This window comes from Puma concolor, chromosome B4 (assembly GCF_028749965.1).
Source record: "Puma concolor isolate L17-30 chromosome B4, mPumCon1.1.hap2, whole genome shotgun sequence".
NCBI classification, from domain to species: Eukaryota; Metazoa; Chordata; class Mammalia; order Carnivora; family Felidae; genus Puma; species Puma concolor.
The window spans coordinates 96,775,635-96,793,168 of record NC_141673.1 but is presented as its reverse complement, the minus strand read 5'-3'; the positions used below and the strand labels follow the sequence as shown (position 1 = coordinate 96,793,168).

Here is a 17,534-nt window from a genome sequence, read left to right as displayed (position 1 = left end):
CACCCAAAGCAGGGCTCAAGCTCACCCAAAGTGGGACTCGAACTCACAAACCATGAGATATGACCTGAGCCAAAGTCAGATGCTTAACCCCTCAGGCACCCATCTTAGTCTTGACATTTGTCCTCTGTCTTTCCTAGCAGTAAAATGTGTTGGTGAAAAGGAGTAGTCTATGCAGCTGGACTAATCTAGAATTTGAATCCTGATTCACCACTTATTTGCTTGGATAAGTTACTTAACTCGTTCTGGTCTCGGTTTTCTCATCTGAAAAATGGGGTAATAGTAACAATGGGGGGACAGTAACACTGTCCCAAGTGTTAAGTGATGATTAAATTGCTTAGTAAGTGTTAGCTATTGTTAGTGTGTGTAAAGTCCTGATATACTAATCTGCTGTAGCTAACATTATATCTTTGAATGGACTTTCGCTGTTTCCTATATAATTTACATTTTGTTTTCCAACAGGGTATCAGTTGTTTGAGAGCAGGAGCCTTGATATCTCTTTCAATTATTTTTTCACTGTATTAGCATGTGAAAAGCTAGGTGATTTTTATTGGCTGAATGGAAACAATTATGCCTACTTAATGCACAAGGCTTTTGTGAGGGAAAGAGCAAGAAAACTCATGTGAAAGTACTTAGAAACCTAAAGTGCATGGTACAAATGTTTAGTAATTATTAATAATAGTAGGTACTTCTGTGAAGCACTTAAATATATCATTGGCTGGGCTGCTGCATGGCACAGCTCTGTGAGCACTAAGGCATAGTACATACACTTTCCAAAGTTTTCAGTAAAGAAGGGATTGAGATTCCTAATACCACAAAGTAGTATCATATAAAGAAAAGGGCAGGAGCTCTGTCCTGGAGAAACCACTTATGTTAATGGCACCTCCTGGAGTTGTTTAAATAGTCCTGGTCATTGGCTCAGGCATGAAAAGAAGATGGACATGAGGAAACACACAAGTAAAGGGTTGAGAATCATTGCAAATTCATTAACAATTAGTAATAGATGTAGTACATCCTTGAGATTACACAGTAGTCACTAATTATATTGATAGATTTAAATTTGCCAACGCCTCCAATGCTTTACTACTTACCTTTCATAAAAAGTATACATATATGCTTCTCTCGTGGATTAAGTACTTTCATTTGGAAGACAATTCCAAACTGTCATTTCATATTTGCATATTGGTTGGCATTGTTGTAGCTTTTCAAATATTATAAGCTTATTTTACTGTAGTATGATCTACAGAGATTTCAATCTCAAACATAATTATGTATTAGACTCTCTTGAGTTTTTTGTTTGTTTGTTTTAATACTGAGTTCTCTCCTGCCAGTAGGTCTAGGATGTGGTCTGTGAATCATTACTTTAATACACTTACCAAATGACACTGAATACATTCTCCATTATGTGAGATTTGGGAATCACTGGTCTCACGCATGATTTTCCAAAATAAATTCTACGAAACTAGTTCCATGTGAAGAAGGTCAACCTTCTTGCATATTCCATCACCACCCTTGGAAAGTCATGATGCATATGATTTTATTAAAAGCTCTTAGGAATTGGGGCACCTGGCTGGCTCAGTTGGAGGAGTGTGCGACTCTTGATCTTGGGGTTGTGAGTTTGAGCCCCACATTAGGTATAGAGAGAGATGACTTAAAAATAAAATCTTAAGGGGCACCTGAGTGGCTCAGTCAGTTAAGTGTCTGACTTTGTCTCAGGTCACGATCTCACGGTTCATGAGTCTGAGCCCCACATCGGGCTCTCTGCTGTCAGTACAGAGCCCACTTTGGATCTTCTGTTCCCCTCTCTCTCTGTCCCTCCCCAGCTTGCACTCTCTGTCTCTCTTAAAATAAATATATAAATATAAAAATTTTTAAATAAAATCTTGAGGGGCACCTGGGTGGCTTAGTCGGTTAAACGTCTGACTTTAGCTCATGTCATGATCTCAGGGCCAGTGAGTTTGGGCCCTGCATTGGGCTCTGTGCTGACAGCTTGGAGCCCAGAGCCTGCTTCAAATTCTGTGTCTCCCTCTCTCTCTCCCCTTTCTCCACTCATGCTATCTCTCTCTCTCTCTCTCTCTCTCTCTCAAAAATAAATCAACGTTAAAAAAATAAAATCTTCTAAAAAATAAATTTCTTAGGAATCTTATAGTAAAGAAAGCCAGTGCTTTTCAAACTTACTTTTTTTTATGTTGATTTATTTTTGAGAGAGAAGGACACAGAGCACAAGCATAGGAGGGGCAGAGAGAGAAGACGACATGGAATCCAAAGCAGGCTCCAGGTTCTGAGCTGTCAGCACAGAACCCAACGTGGGGCTCCAACTCACGAACCACAAGACCATGACCTGAGTCGACGTCAATGCTTAACCAACTGAGCCATTCAGGTGCCCCTTTTCAAACTTATTTGACCTCAGAACCTTTATCTTAGGTAACATCATATAGAAGTAGTGTTTTTAGAACATTCTTTGGGAAATGCTTTTGCAGACACCTTACCATTTTTGACTTCTGTGCTAGAAATTAACCATGATGTTAACTCTTAGAAGATTTTAGAACCATTATTTTGTAATGCTTCTCATTTTCTTATTGGAAGGTCCTCTAATCCATTTCTGTTGTTTTATTTTTTTTAATTTTTTTTTAATGTTCATTTATTTTTGAGACAGAGAGAGACAGAGCATGAGAGGGTCAGAGAGAGGGAGACACAGAATCCGAAGCAGGCTCCAGGCTCTGAGCTGTCAGCACAGAGCCTGATGCTGAGCTCAAACTCAGGAACCATGAGAGATCATGACCTGAGCTGAAGTCAAACGCCCAACCGACTGAGCCACCCAGGCACCCTCTACAGGCATCAATTTGTGAAAGCTCCTCGCTCCATATCCCCACTCACACTCCCTGCCATCTCTCCAGTTGATCTATTTGGCAGTAAATCTCAGGCATTTAATTTCATTCACAAATATTTAAGTGTGTATCTTTAAAGGTAAAGGACTCTTTTGAAAACTTTCCAAAATTTGAATTAATTTTAGATTTAGACAAAAGTCACAAAAGTAATTTGGGGAGGTCCTGTATATCCCTCACACAGCTTCCTCTAAAGTGAGCATTTTACAGAACCTTAGTACAATGATCAAAATGAGGAAATTAACATCAGTACCACCCTATTAACTAAACAGAGACCTTACTTGAATTTTATCAGTTTTTCCACTAAGAACCCTTTTCCAGAACACAGCCGTAATGCTGTTGGCATACCTGAAATAATAATACCTTAATTTATTCAATGTAGCTGAACTGCCTTTAAGAAATAACTGATGTAAAAAAAAAAAAAAAAAGAAAGAAATAACTAATGTATATAGGTCTCACTCTGAACCAGTTAGATAAAAATCTTTGAAGGGTGGTGAGTGGGGGAAAGGAGGAAGCTGGGCATTGGTATTTATGAAAGTGCTCTAGATGATTCTACCATGTAACCAGGGTTGAGAACCAGTGTTCTGGAGCATTCATTTAAAGCAAACTGACTTAAAAAAAAAAAAACAAACAAAAAACTGAGTTTAAAATTGTTTGAGGAACTTTGGGATTCACTTTGAGTAGTCAGTAGTTACCCAGGTTTGTTACAGAACAGGGAACAGTACTCAGTACCGAGCAGCAGTACCTCGGTAGTTCTCTGAAGGTGAAGGTGAGCACTGTTTTAGGGTTTTCATTGGTGACTTGGCATCTTTGTTGGTAAATGCTAACAAAGTCCTAGAACATACACATCCAGCTGTGCTCACTTCTAACCTCAGGGTTGAAATTAGTCACTTCCAAATGAATAAAGCAGAGGATGTAGTTTTGATATAACACCAAGTCTCTAATATTATTCCAGATGTTTCCTGGAAATTTGGTTGCAAGTGTGAGGAAGTAACATAATGCTGTATGTGTTGAAAAGTAAGGAACTTAATAACCTTGGAGAATATGTATTAGTGGAAGTGTAGAACCTGGATCAACCAAAGACTCATAAAGTTACAGCGCCTGCACTTACTTAAGTTTGGATCAAAGGGAAACACAGCTATAACTGTTTTCTGATTCTGATAAAAGAAAATCAAGGAGTTAGCTAAGCTTTCCTGTTCCTAACTTTGGATGATGCTCTTGAGTGACAAGTTTGTGTTTCACAGATTCATGTGCATGAGAGAGGAGTAGAAGATAGGGGTAGTCTTCCTTCATGAGAGCCTGGGTAACACACACTGACTGCTGGTTTCCTTAGTGGCTACTGGGTGACCCCTCCGACAACCAGCATTGCTGAGCAACTATTGCAGACCTACTTAGTGTGAGGTTTTGTAGGGGTTACAAAAAAGTGGACACAGTGCCTGCCTGCTGAGAGCTTAGTCGAAGCGAGGGAACAAAGATACACAGGACAGTAATGTGAAAGATGAGGCACTGTTGATGGAGAGTGCTCAGTTGTGGTCCCTAGGTGAAGTTCTGGAAGAATTAAAGGTCAGGATATCCTGGAGCCAGTGAGATTTAAGCTAGCTCTTCAAGGGAATCCAAAGGTTTGGGGAATGAATGGAGAGAAGTCGGGGAGCATTGCTGGCTACAGGAACAGCTTGGCAGTCTTAGAAGAAAATTAACTTTGGGGCTTCTGGGGACAGTGAAGAAATTAAACTTGTTCAGATCTCTTCTCTGCATTAAAAACCATAGAACATTGGGGATCAGAGGACCTTAAAGACCTTCTGGTCCAGCACCCTCATTATTCTGATTCAGAAATTGAAGCCTAGTAGAGAGGGTAAGCAATTTATTTATCCAGGGTCACAGAGTGAGATAGTGGCCAAAATAATGGAGTTGAAAGTGAATAGAGATCAAAAGAGGGCTTGTGTTTGTTTTGTTTTGGTTTGGTTTTGCAGGTGGTATCCTTGAACATGTTTACAGGTTGATGGGGAAGAGACAGAAGAGAAGAGATTAATGGGGAAGGGTAGAAAGGGTCTTAGAGCAGGGTCCCCAAGGCAGCAAGAGAGGGTGGGATTTACAGACCTGGGGCATCTGTTTTGAGAGAACAGGGAGAACTTGGACAAGTTTATAAAAAGAAGGATACTTGGCATAGATCAGCCACACCCGAGGAGCCTATATGTTCTCCCTGAAGAAGAGGGGAGGTTATTCATTGAAAGTGACCAATGAGCAGTAGTACAATTGTGGATGCTGGGAGTCATGGAGGGCTCAGCTGAGGTGGGATAACGTGTACCTTCTATTTGTGGGTGCTTCCGCATAACGGTTCTGAGTGCAGACTCGAGAGCATTGTTGCCTGGGTTCAAATCCTGACACTGTTTCTGACTATCTGTGTGACCTTGAACAAGTAATTCTTTGGAGCCTCAGTTTCTTCCTCTGTTAAATGGAGTAAGGATAGAATCTACCTCAGATAGGTTTTGGTGAGGGTTGAATGAATTACTCTCCATGAGGTACCTGGGACCATGTCTGCCATATGGTAAACACTATAGTGATAGCTCTTATTATTGTTTTGTTTTTTTTTTTAATTTTTTTTTCAACGTTTTTATTTATTTTTGGGACAGAGAGAGACAGAGCATGAACGGGGGAGGGGCAGAGAGAGAGGGAGACACAGAATCGGAAACAGGCTCCAGGCTCCGAGCCATGGCCCAGAGCCTGACGCGGGGCTCAAACTCACGGACCGCGAGATCGTGACCTGGCTGAAGTCGGACGCTTAACCGACTGCGCCACCCAGGCGCCCCTCTTATTATTGTTTTTAATATAAATCATGACTAGAGAGAAAAGCCTAACCCTAATGCCATGAATTGGCCTAATGTAGTTTCTTGAGACCAATGGCAGCCTAAATATTGGCTCATTTTAAGGTTTACTCCCAACAGCCCAAGTAGGAACAAGATCTAAGTAGAGGCAAGACATAATTTTTAGCGCACTCTGGTTTCCCTCAAGCTCTGCACGATTTCTGTCAGGCTGCAGATGTGGGATATGTGTGATTTTTGTAATTAATTGTTCACCCTGCTTTGTGACTGACAAACTGGTGCTTGGGAACCTGGACCGTGAGAAATGTGAAACTGGATGGCAGCAAATGATTAGTCCTTGACTCCTAGGCTACAGATATATCACTTTTGTCATTTCAGTGATTTTTCTGCGATAGCTCGTTATTTCTACTTGAGGTTCCAGTTGGCAGGCAGACACTTGCAGTTTTAGGTCACATCAGCCATTGAAATTTGGGTTAACTGAAAAGTGCAAGGAACATACATCTTCCTAACGTGGGTGCTTTCCCCAGGGATAGGGGATTTAAGAGAGGAGGGCAGGTGGCAAATTCACAGTCCCAGGAAGACCCAGTTGAGACATTTGGAGCAGCTCTTGTCACTGACCTGGATCATGTTTCTGCCTCACTGTAGTTGCTGTCAGTGGGTAAGTATGTTCATAGATTGGAACGCTCTGTTAACTAAGATAAAACCACTGGCTTTATTTTGTTGCAGTTACTGTGTGCTGGCTTGAAGACCTTGAGACCAAATGCATAGTATGATTCTGGTAGTCGGCGTTTTTCATTCTTAGATGTGTCGATAAGCATGCTGTTTTAGTGTAAACCAATATGAAGCATTGAATGGAGTTTCAGATGAACAGATAAGAAAGAGTTTTAGTTCTGAGAGAGCCATGTGGTTACATGGGATTATAAATAGGCCCCAGAGTTTCTCTAATGCAGCCCTTTCATTGCACAAATAAAGAAAACGAAGTCCTTGAGTTCTTGTGGGACTTGCCCAAGAGTTTTCTTCTAGTTAAAATGGCTAAGATATGATAGATCATCAGCCCTCTTTTCCACTTTACCATACTACTTCTATTCTACTTCTTTGGAGTACTTCATTTTGATTTGAGGTGTCCCTTTTTCATGCACGAGGCTCTCAACTGGTGTTTGAAGGAGTGAGTTACCAGTCATGGGCTTCACACAGGAGCTGGGCAGGGGTTTCTTTCGGGCAACAGTTTAAGACCTAGCTAGAGCTAGAGCCATTTTCTAAGTATTTGACCTGACTTCCTGTACCATGTTTCCTCCATAGGGCTGGGGGAGAGATGGTCAAGGTTAAATGAGTTGCTTACGGTGTTGCACAGAGAATCAGTGTCTGAACTGGCACTAGCATTCATTGTGAGCTCCTTCAGTTAAAAACCTGGTTCAAGTGGACCATTGGCCCCGTGAGGCTGTTACTTCTTAACCACCTTGAACTGAGACTCCTTTACATTTTAGCCGTGTTACATTTCTGTTGCTTTTAAACATACCCTCGCATTGTTTTTGTTGTTGTTGTTGTTTGCTTGACCTCAAATTATAAAATGGGTTTAAAACTACAAATTTGGGGGTACCTGGGTGGTTCAGTCGGTTAAACATCTGACTCTTGATTTCGGCTCAGGTCATGATCCCACGGTTCGTGAGTTTGAGCCCTGTGTGGGCTCTGTGCTGCCAGCCTGGAGCCTACTTGGGATTCTCTGTCTCCCTCTCTCTCTTTGCCCCTCCACTTGCATATATTTTCTCTCTCTCTCTGTGTGTCTCTCTCTCCCCCGCCTCACTCCTACTCCCTCTCTCCTTCCCACTCCCTCTCTCTCCCATCTCTCCCCTGCTTCATTCCTACTCCCTCTCTCCTTCCTACTCCCTCTCTCCCTCCTCCCCCCCCCCCCCCAATAAATAAACATTAAAAAAACCTACAAATTTTGACAAGGTCATTGAGATGTTAGGCTTTCTTTTTGCTAATATTTGAAAGAAAGTTTTAGGTTCCCTTTCTATCTTACAAGTTACTCTGGTGTAAATTTCAGGTTGAGACCTTACAATATAATTATAGTTCTCCCCCATTCTTGTCCTTTGGGCAACCTTTCTTTTTGGTAAGAAATACAACTGGTCCCTTGGGTGGCAGGAAATGCAGATGGGGGATTGAGTTTATTCTGGTTTGTCTGGTTATAAGGTATGCATACAATACTTCCTTGGGCCTGGCCCCACACTTCCTTTACACCAGCACTGTCCTGCCAGAAGGCTGAAATCCTGGAAAAGGTCCCAACCTAGTTTATTACTTGCCTTTGGAAATGTAGGCTTGTATTTTTTGGCGAAGCATGAGCAAAACTCAGTTATTTGACTGCTCCAAGATTTAACTCCATTCTAATTCTGGATACTGACATATGAGCATGTGTGAACAGCAGCCCTGTCCCCCCACCCAAGCCCTAGTTTGCTTGCCCTAGACATGCCCCTAGACAGATGGAGCTGCCAGCTTTTCTCGTCCTGGCCACATGTGCCAGGTACTAGAGCCCCCGACCCTCATCCTCCCATAGGTCATTTCCAGTCTGCCAGAGTAGGCAATGTTAGAGGCCTCTTTCACTGCCTCTCTTGTGAGGAATGCAGGAGTAATTGCAATCTGTGAGCTAGAGAATAAGCAGCATTAAGGGCACATGAGTTATAGAACTGGAAGCAGGGCTGGGAAAAGCTATTCCCTGTCCTATTTCTCTTTCCACGAAGAAAAACAGAATTTTAGCAAATTTGCATGTTGCTGCATGCTTGGAACAATGCCTGGTGCATAGTTAACATTTAATAAATGTTTGTTAAATGAAGAACTTAATGTATTCTTCATTTATTTCCCTATCTTTATCCTAGTGATGGAGAAGCTTCTTTATTCTATTAGGGAAAATAAAGGTTTGGGAGTTGTATTACAGTAGGCTAGACTGCAGCTATAAATAGACTAAGACACGTGTAATGGCTCAAATGCAACAGAAGTTTATTTCTTGCTCGTGTTCAGGGTGGATGTTTCTGGATGTTAGCAAGTGACTCCCCTCCCTTGACTTCAGGGATTCAGGCTTCTCTCATCTGTGTCTCTGCCCTACCCAAAGACCACATCCTGGTAGCACCTGGTTGGCAAAAGAGGAAAGAGAATGGAATAGCACAGATAGGAGATTCTGTGGACCAAACCATAAGTGTCACACATCACTTTGGCTAGAACTCAATCACATGGCCCCAGCTAACTCCAAAGGAGGCTGGGAAATGTAGTCCATATGCATGCCCAGGGCTGTATTAAGTTTTGAGCTACACTTTGAATATCTGTATCATCTTTCAGCTTATATTCCTAAAATGCATCTGTAGCCCAACATTGAGATTCAGAAGGGCACATTTCATGATAAATTTCACTTGACTTAAGTCCATCAATGAAAGGCAAGTGATACTATGAAAACACTTAAGCTTTTAACATTAAGTGAAAAAACCAGAACATGGCATTATACTATCAATATGATTTCAACTATGTTAAATATCCTTTAAGAAAAAAGATTTGAAGGAAACATGACAATTAACTGTGGTTACCCTTTAATGATGAGATAATTGGTGGTATTTTGTTTTTAGCCTGCTTCATTCTGTTTTCTGTATTTTACAAATGTCCATCTCGAACATGCATTTTTCCCCCCAGCTTGGAATACCTCTGTTCTTTTTTTCTCACAATATGTTAGCCTTATTAGGGTTCAGTCTCCCTGGCTGTAGAATTTTGACTCACCGAGATAAGAATATGCCTTTCAGAACTTTGTATGCATATGCCTTTACATGTCTACTTAATTTATGAACTCATTCAGCTCTGTGCCAGGCTCTGTTCAAAGTGGGAGGCTGTATCTAGGTTGAGGATATATCGCTGAACAAAACAGACCTTACATATCTGGAGAAACAGACAATAAACAAGGTAAAATAAAATATATAGCATGTAAGATAAGTGCTAAGAATGAAAATACAAAGCAAGGAACAGGATTTGAAATATCAGTGAGATGGAAATTATAGATGGGGTGGGCCAGAAAAGCCTTTCTATGAAGGAATTTGTAATATAAAGATCTCCTGGCTAGTACAGAGTGAGCCAGGAGACTTTTCCTTAACACTCTGTCGATACCTACGATTTATCCAATTTTTTGACCAATGACAATTACAATATGCCAGATTCTTTTCCTTATTAACAATCTGCTCATTGTCATCCTTATCTGGATGTTCTGAACTGCAGACTTCTTTGCTCTCTCTGTTGTTAGTTGGGAGAACACTTGCAGATCCATACTCCTTTAAAAAAATCTCACTAGATCTTTCAGATCTCAAGAATTCCCAAAGGATTTTTTTCTGGTGTGTTCCTAGAACTTGAGGCAACAGTTAACTTGTTTCTGCCCCTGTTGACAAACTGTATTTTAATATCGTAAACCTTTAGAAGCCATCCTGGCCTCAGTCCGCAGTTCATCCTACACCTGAGTAGAGGGCTTACTACTTGTCAAGGATCACATCAAACCATTACTAGAAATCACTCAGGCAGAAAGTTAAGGTGACAGCCTGTAGGCCTAGAGCAAGTGGGATAATGAACGTGAAGGAAGTCTGCAGGACTACAGGCAGCTGTGTCCATGAAAGGATTATTTTAGGGAGTAAAAGACATTTATCTCAAATGCGGCAAGACCAAGGAGGGAAGTGATGCTATTCTGTAGAAGTGTGAGTATTAGTGGCACAATGACAGCATAGCCTAGTAATGGTTTCTTCCTAATCCTAAGGCACCTCAGCCGTTCTCTCTTCATTCTAGCCAAAACCTGGAGTCTTTCAGTAAACAGTCGCTCATCTGTCTTTCCAGCTTGTAGTGGTCATGGCTGTTCTCCCAAGTCCACGAAATTCAGACTGCTCCCTGGTCTCTACTCCTGCTCCATGTCTCCTCTGGTCTTCCCTCCTGCTAGAATGTGCTCTCCGTCTCTGCCTGGCAGATCCTTTAGACCTGTCAGTATATGCCAACAGCCTGTATGTAATGCATTCCTGGTTTCCTGTGGTTAGGAAGGATCTCCTGCCTCGTGTCTCCCCCCCACTCCCCCCCGCCGTGCTCAGAAGTGTTTGCCAGATGAATGTGTGCATTAAGTTGAGTTGTCACCTCAGCCTCTGCACAGGTGATGATCTCGGCCTCCGGTCTCCGGATCAGGCCCTCACGTGTGCGGCGAGGTCATCCAGCATGGTGCTTAGGACTGCACACTGTGGCGTCCACTGAGATATGACACTTCGTGATGTTAGTATTCTCGCATCCTTTCTTCAGGCACAGGGTAGAGAATTTCGACTGTAAAACATTGACCTCCACACCACCACTAAGGTCGGTTCTCCACTCTGAATCAAAAGAGGGATTGTGTTCATGCACAATTGGGTGCAGAAATGAGGGAATTATGGAGCACACGGTCCAATTGTTTTAGTCCTCTTAGCTCAGGTTTTAAACTATTGAATCTGTCACCCAGGTCATACAGACTTTTATTCCCCTTTAGTTCTGGACGTTGGGAAGGGGAGTCCAGGCTAGTGACACGGCCCCCAGATTCTCTTCACCAGCCAGCCGCCCCATCTACCTGCACAGCTTCTCCAGATTCTCCCTTAGTACCTCATAGTGACAAGAGTCATAATGATACAGCTGTCGTTTTCTACTTGTGTACCACATGCTGGGTCTGGGATAGGCATTTTACATGCACTGTAGTCTGTGTCTGACAGAAGAAGAAACTGAGGTTGGAAGGCCTGAAAGGTAAACCGTTCAGCGCTCCCCAGTTGTGGGGTGGCGGGGCTGGGACTCAGACCCACACCCAGGACGCCCGAGTCCGTGCTTTCCTGCTTCTTTCCCTTCAGTTCTTTGTCCCAAGGCCTTCTACGTCCCGCCTCCTCTCGTCGCTTGTGTGCGATGCTCACACGCTTTCCTGGACCCAGTGTTTCTTTACAATATTCCCTTCATAGTTTCAGGATCCACTTTTAGATTTCAGAACAGTTCTGATAGGATGCAGCCACACTTAAAAAAATAACCCTGAAGACCCCACATTTCCTCTGCCTTCACCGAGGCTAACTTTCCACGCTCTCCACCCATCATTTTTGAGAAAAGGGCCTTTAAACCAGCCCGGTGGGGGATGAGGAGTGATGAAGGTGGACAGGGAGAGAGAGGTATAGTCAGGGAGGCCAGAGAGTAGACTCTCTGGAACAGAGACTGCCCAAGGAGGCAGAGATTATAGGCGTGTGTGTGCCCTGAACTACTGTCTTGCAGAGAGTGCGGGGAATGCTCTCCCAAGGTGGAGGGAGGAGTGGGTGTTTTGCCGAGAACTTTTCTTTTTGCCCAGATCTTTTTTCTTCACTTGCTGCCTTTCAGAGGCACTCCCTAGCCCTTCTCTGGGGCATGGGGAGGAAGGGGGTCATCTGCCCAACGGCCACATATTTAGCTTGGGGAACTGCTTAAAGGTTCTGAGAGCTCTCGCCTACCTTCCCGCCTAAACATAACACAGAGGGTAAGAAGGCACGTGGGGAAGTTGGGCAACTCAGAAATAACTACTGGAACAAAGTGATGCCATTCTAATTCCTGAGGTCCTGATGTGTCTTAATTCTCCTGAAGACCCGAATAAAATGTGTTTCTTTAAGGAGACATTTAGATACCTTGTTTGAAAAAAGGAAACAGGGTCACTTCAAAATGTCCATTACGTGGTAATCGATGCCATTCAGCCTGTGGTATACTTAATGAAAACATCAGTGACAGTCTGCCCATTGTTTGTTCCTTTCGCAACAGGAAATGGCAGACTAACAAGGACCGGGGAAGGTTTATGTAATTCCAGAAGGAAGTAGAAACTGCGCACACTTTGGCCTGATATCCTCCTAATTGCAGATGTAGACCCACCTGAGCAGGTTCCTATTCCTAATGGATTTGGAGATGTTTGATTTGACATTCATTAGCAGCAGATTTGGGGGTTTCTTATGGACCGAAAAACTCGCAGGTCACAGTTTTCACACAGTTTAATTCATTTTTGACAAGGTAGGACTAACTGTGGAGAAGGAAATGTCACAGGCCAACCTTCGTTCCTTGGGACCGTTGATGGTGACCGGGAGATCTGGAGCCCAGCCCTGGCTCTGGTGGTACCAGCCGCATGGCACTGCTCAAGCCCTGTGCAGTAGTCTCCATCTGTAAAGCCAGGGAGTGGGACTGATCTCCCAGGACCCTTGCAGCGGGAACATTCTGTGTTAAAGCCCCCCTGGTGAGGTCAGGGATTGTGAAATGCTGGTACAAGTGAAACGTCAGAGTCCAAAGTGTACAAACAGACTTTGCCAGTGAAAATGTCATTACAGCTTATCTGCTGACAAAGTTCATTCCTTTTGGTCTCCTCTCAGTTTTTGTTTTGTAAATATCCATGCTATATCTGGTAATTTGTTATTTTGGCTCTTAAAAAAAATCATGGTGGTTAAATTAGAAACAAAAGTGTTCTTTCACTCGCTTGAAAACTGTCAAAAGTTGCCATTTAAATGCATCTGTTAAGGATTTCAAAAAAAAAGTATTGAACACGTTGTTCAACATGGCATGTATTTAATTGAAATGACGTTCAAATTAATTAGCTGTGTCGAAAAGATGGGCAGAGATTAGGTGGAAGAGCGTGGGTTTAAAGTCTAGCTTCACTGCTAGTTCTGGCCCTGTGACCCCAGGCACATTTTGTGATCTGAGTCCCCAGTTCCACACCTCTAAGTAGGAGAGTGACATTTTCCCCATGGGACTTTTGTGAGGAACAAAGATAATGTGCGTAGCACGTAGTGCAATGCCCAACATTTAATAGATCCTTAAGGGGTGGTGGTTGTCACTGTTATACATTATTTTATTACATTAATTAAAACAACCAGGGCATCACGGAATATTGTATACTGTGTTCTACCTCCCTACTCATCCTCATATGCACATAGATTACCAAAAGAAATAGTCCCACTACTGTGGATTTCAGTTTTTGTTTTTGGTAGATCCTGTAGACAGAGACTTTCCAGAGAGGAGTTCCCCTTCTTGTCTGATTTACAGATCAAAGGTATGGTATGAGAATAAAAGGCAAAAGTTTACTTTTATAAGCTGTAAACTATTACAAACTACTGTCTTCGGAAATAGGATCACTTTGGGGTGCCTGGGTGGCTCAGTCGGTTAAGCATCCGACTTCGGCTCAGGTCATGCTCTCACGGTTTGTGGGTTCGAGCCCCGCATCGGGCTCTGTGCTGACAGCTCAGAGCCTGGAGCCGGCTTCGGAGTCTGTGTCCCCCCTGTCTCTGCCCCTCCCCTGCTCACGCTCTGTGTCTCCCTGTCTCTCAATAATAACTAAACTTAAAAAAAAAAAAATAGGATCACTTCAAAGGGTCCAATTTGTGGTAATTGTTGCCACTGATGTAATTAATGAAAACATCTTCCCATCGTGTGTCCATTGTGCAAGAGACAGGCATCCTAGAGAAGATTGCCACAGAGAACTCCCAAATCCTCTGTGGGAATGGTGATCTGAAGGAGGTTCAGAAACCCAGAAAACACAGAGTTGACCCAGAAAGGTTTTTGTCACACCCCAGCATACCCGTAACCTTCATAATCTGTTCGAATCTCCAGTAGGGGTCAAATGGTGGTGAACATGTGGTAGGGATAGAAGGTGGAGGGTCAGCCAGAACATGCCAGACTTTGGTGGAAGGGGCACTTGACTCTCTGAAGTGGAGACAGTCAGTCATGTGAGTCAAAGACAAAGTCAGGTGGTAACTGATGTGTGAAAGTCAGAGCAACTAAGCCCAAGCACAAGGTTCTGAGAGCAGAACACTTTTTTTTTTTTTTTTTTTTTTTTTGAGAGAGAGTGGGAGAGAAGGGTAGTGGGACAGAGAGAAAGAGTCTTAAGCAGACTGCACATTCAGCACAGAGCCTGATGCAGGGCTCAATCCCACAACCCTGGGATCATGACCTGAGCTGAAATCAAGAATCAGACACTCAACTGACTGAGCCACCCACGTGCCCCAAAAAGAACAATCTTTTTTTTTTTTTTAATTTTTTTAATGTTTATTTCTGAGAGAGAGAGAGAGAGAGAGCGCGCGAGCAGGGGAGGGGCAGAGAGAGAGAGGGAGACACAGAATCTGAAGCAGGCTCCAGGCTCTAAGCTGTCAGCACAGAACCCAACACGGGGCTTGAACCCACGGACCACGAGATCATGAGCCTAAGTCAGACACTTAGCTGACTGAGCCACCCAGGCACCCCCCAAGAAGAACAATCTTAAGAAGAAGGTACCTCTGGTCTTGGTGGGAATGCAAACCGGTGCAGCCACTCTGGAAAACAGTATGGAGGTTGCTCAAAAAGCTAAAAATAGAGCTGTCCTATGATCTAGCAACCACACTGCTAGGTATTTACCCAAAGAATATAAAAATACTAATTCAAAGAGATACATACACCCCAATGTTTATAGCAGCATTATCTACAACAGCCAAATTATGAAAAATAGCCCAACTGTCCATAGACTGATGAATGGATAAAGAAGATGAGGGGTGTGTGTGTGTGTGTGTGTGTGTGTACATACATGTATAATGGAATATTACTTGGCCACAAAATAGAATGAAATCTTGCCATTTGCAACAACATGGTTGGAACTGGAGAGTATTATGCTAAGCGAAATAAGTCAGAGAAAGACAAACACCATATGATTTCACTCATATGTAGAATTTAAGAAACAAAAATGAGCATGGGGGAAAAAAGGCAAACCAAGAAACAGACTCTTCACTGTAGAAGAAACTGATGATTACAGGAGGGGAGATGGGTGGGGGCATGGTTGAAATAGGCGATGGGGATTAAGGAGTGCACTTGTGATGAGCACTGGGTGTTGCATGAGAGTGTTGAATCACTATATTGTACACCTGAAACTAATATTACACTGTATGTTAACTAGCTGGAATTTAAGTAAAAATGTGAAAAAAAGAAGGTGCCTCCAGTCAGGAGTGAGATGAAGAATGCGGTCATTATGGGGTCAGTTAAAAAGAAAAAAAAAAAGTAAATAAATGCAAACATAAAAGAACTGGAAAAAAAAAAAAAAAGAACACGCAAGGAACTTTTCATGAAATTGGTGAGAACTCGATTTAGAGGTACCTCTCACTCTGACAGTGTACCGTTCAGTGGTTTTTAGTATATTCACAAAGTTATTCCTCTAAAACCACTAATTTCCAGAATATTTTCATCACCATAAAAAGAAACCCCGTGTAAGTTAGCAGTCGCTCCCCACCCCCCATTCTCCGATTTCCAGGCAACCCCTAATCTACTTTGTCTTTATGACTCACCTCTTCTGGGCATTTCACATACACAGAATCATATAACATGTGGCCTTTTGTGCCTGGCTTCTTTAACTTAGCATCATGTTTTCAAGGCTCATCTCTGTTGTAGCTTAGCTCAGTATTGCATGCCTTTTTATGGCCAATAATATTTTAGTGTAAGGATGTACATTTCGTTTATCCATTCATCCATTGATGGACATTTGGGTTGTTTCTGCTTCTCGGCTACTTTATGAATAATGTTGCCATGAACACTTGTGTACACGTTTTTGCGTGCACCTACGTTTTAGTTCTCTTGGGTATAATACCTAGGAGTGAAATTGCTGGATTATGTGGCACTTCTGTATTTAATTTTGGGGGAAACTGCCAAACTGGTTTTGAAGCAGTGCACCATTTTCTGTTCCCAGTAGCAGTGCACAAGGATTTTAGTTTTTCCACCTCCTCACTATTGCCTGCCATTGTATTTTAGCCATCCTATTGAGTAGAAAGTGGTATCTGTTTGTGGTTTCGATTTTCAGCTCTCTAGTGACGAATGACGTTGAACATCTTTTCATGTACTTATTGGCCATTTGTACATCTTCTTTGGAGAAATGAATTGGCAGCAGCAGATTTTGCCCTTGGAACAGTACTAGTTTATATAGCTATGCTAATGCTCTCTCATCAGGAGAATTGGTAGTTCTGACATTTAGAAACGTGAAAGTGTGGGCCTTTGTGTAAAAACACGGAAGCAGTTGCAAAGAAGGATGTCTGTCCAAAGGAAGAACAAAGCCAGGGCTGGATGTGGAATGTGAGAAGAAGGGCAGACAGCCCTTGCTTATGGCCTCAGCCCTTCATGGCCTCTGCTTCCCACCGCCGCCCCCCCCCCCCCCATTCCTAAATTGGCCTCCTTGGGAAACAGGAACTTAAATGTAGAATGGGTGCAAAGAAAGTGAACTATTTATTAAGACCAAACAAAAATTGACCTTGAGGCTTAAGTTAACTGAGAGACATTATGACATTAAAAGCTGAACATTGGGGCGCCTGGGTGGCGCAGTCGGTTGAGTGTCCGACTTCAACCAGGTCACGATCTCGCGGTCCATGAGTTCGAGCCCCGCGTCGGGCTCTGGGCTGATGGCTCAGAGCCTGGAGCCTGTTTCCGATTCTGTGTCTCCCTCTCTCTCTGCCCCTCCCCCATTCATGCTCTGTCTCTCTCTGTCCCAAAAATAAATAAACGTTGAAAAAAAAAAAATTTAAAAAAAAAAAAAAAAAAAGCTGAACATTACTTTTAAAGTAATGTAACTTTTTTAAAGTAACTTTTTTTTAAATGTAATCTCATCTGAGTTCTTAAGCAGACCTTTTAACATTTTTTTGAAACTTAAGTAAGGGATAGGAAAAGCAAGAGTCTATTGATCATATAAACTTGAATTTTTTTTAACTGTGGTACACAATTTACCTACTCATTTTTCTTTTCACCTGTGAAAAAGTTAGTTTTAAGCTACTTTTGACCATCTTGTACATATCTACAATTAAGGTTTTAGAATTTAGCAAGTGTA

The 17,534-nt window shown here is 42.5% G+C and overlaps 1 protein-coding gene across 1 annotated transcript in view; it reads left to right on the top strand.

Moving 5' to 3' along the window:
- The window catches only part of BORCS5 (BLOC-1 related complex subunit 5), a 98,965-nt gene that overhangs the window by 73,259 nt on the left and 8,172 nt on the right, over positions 1-17,534 (top strand). The window lies entirely within an intron of this gene.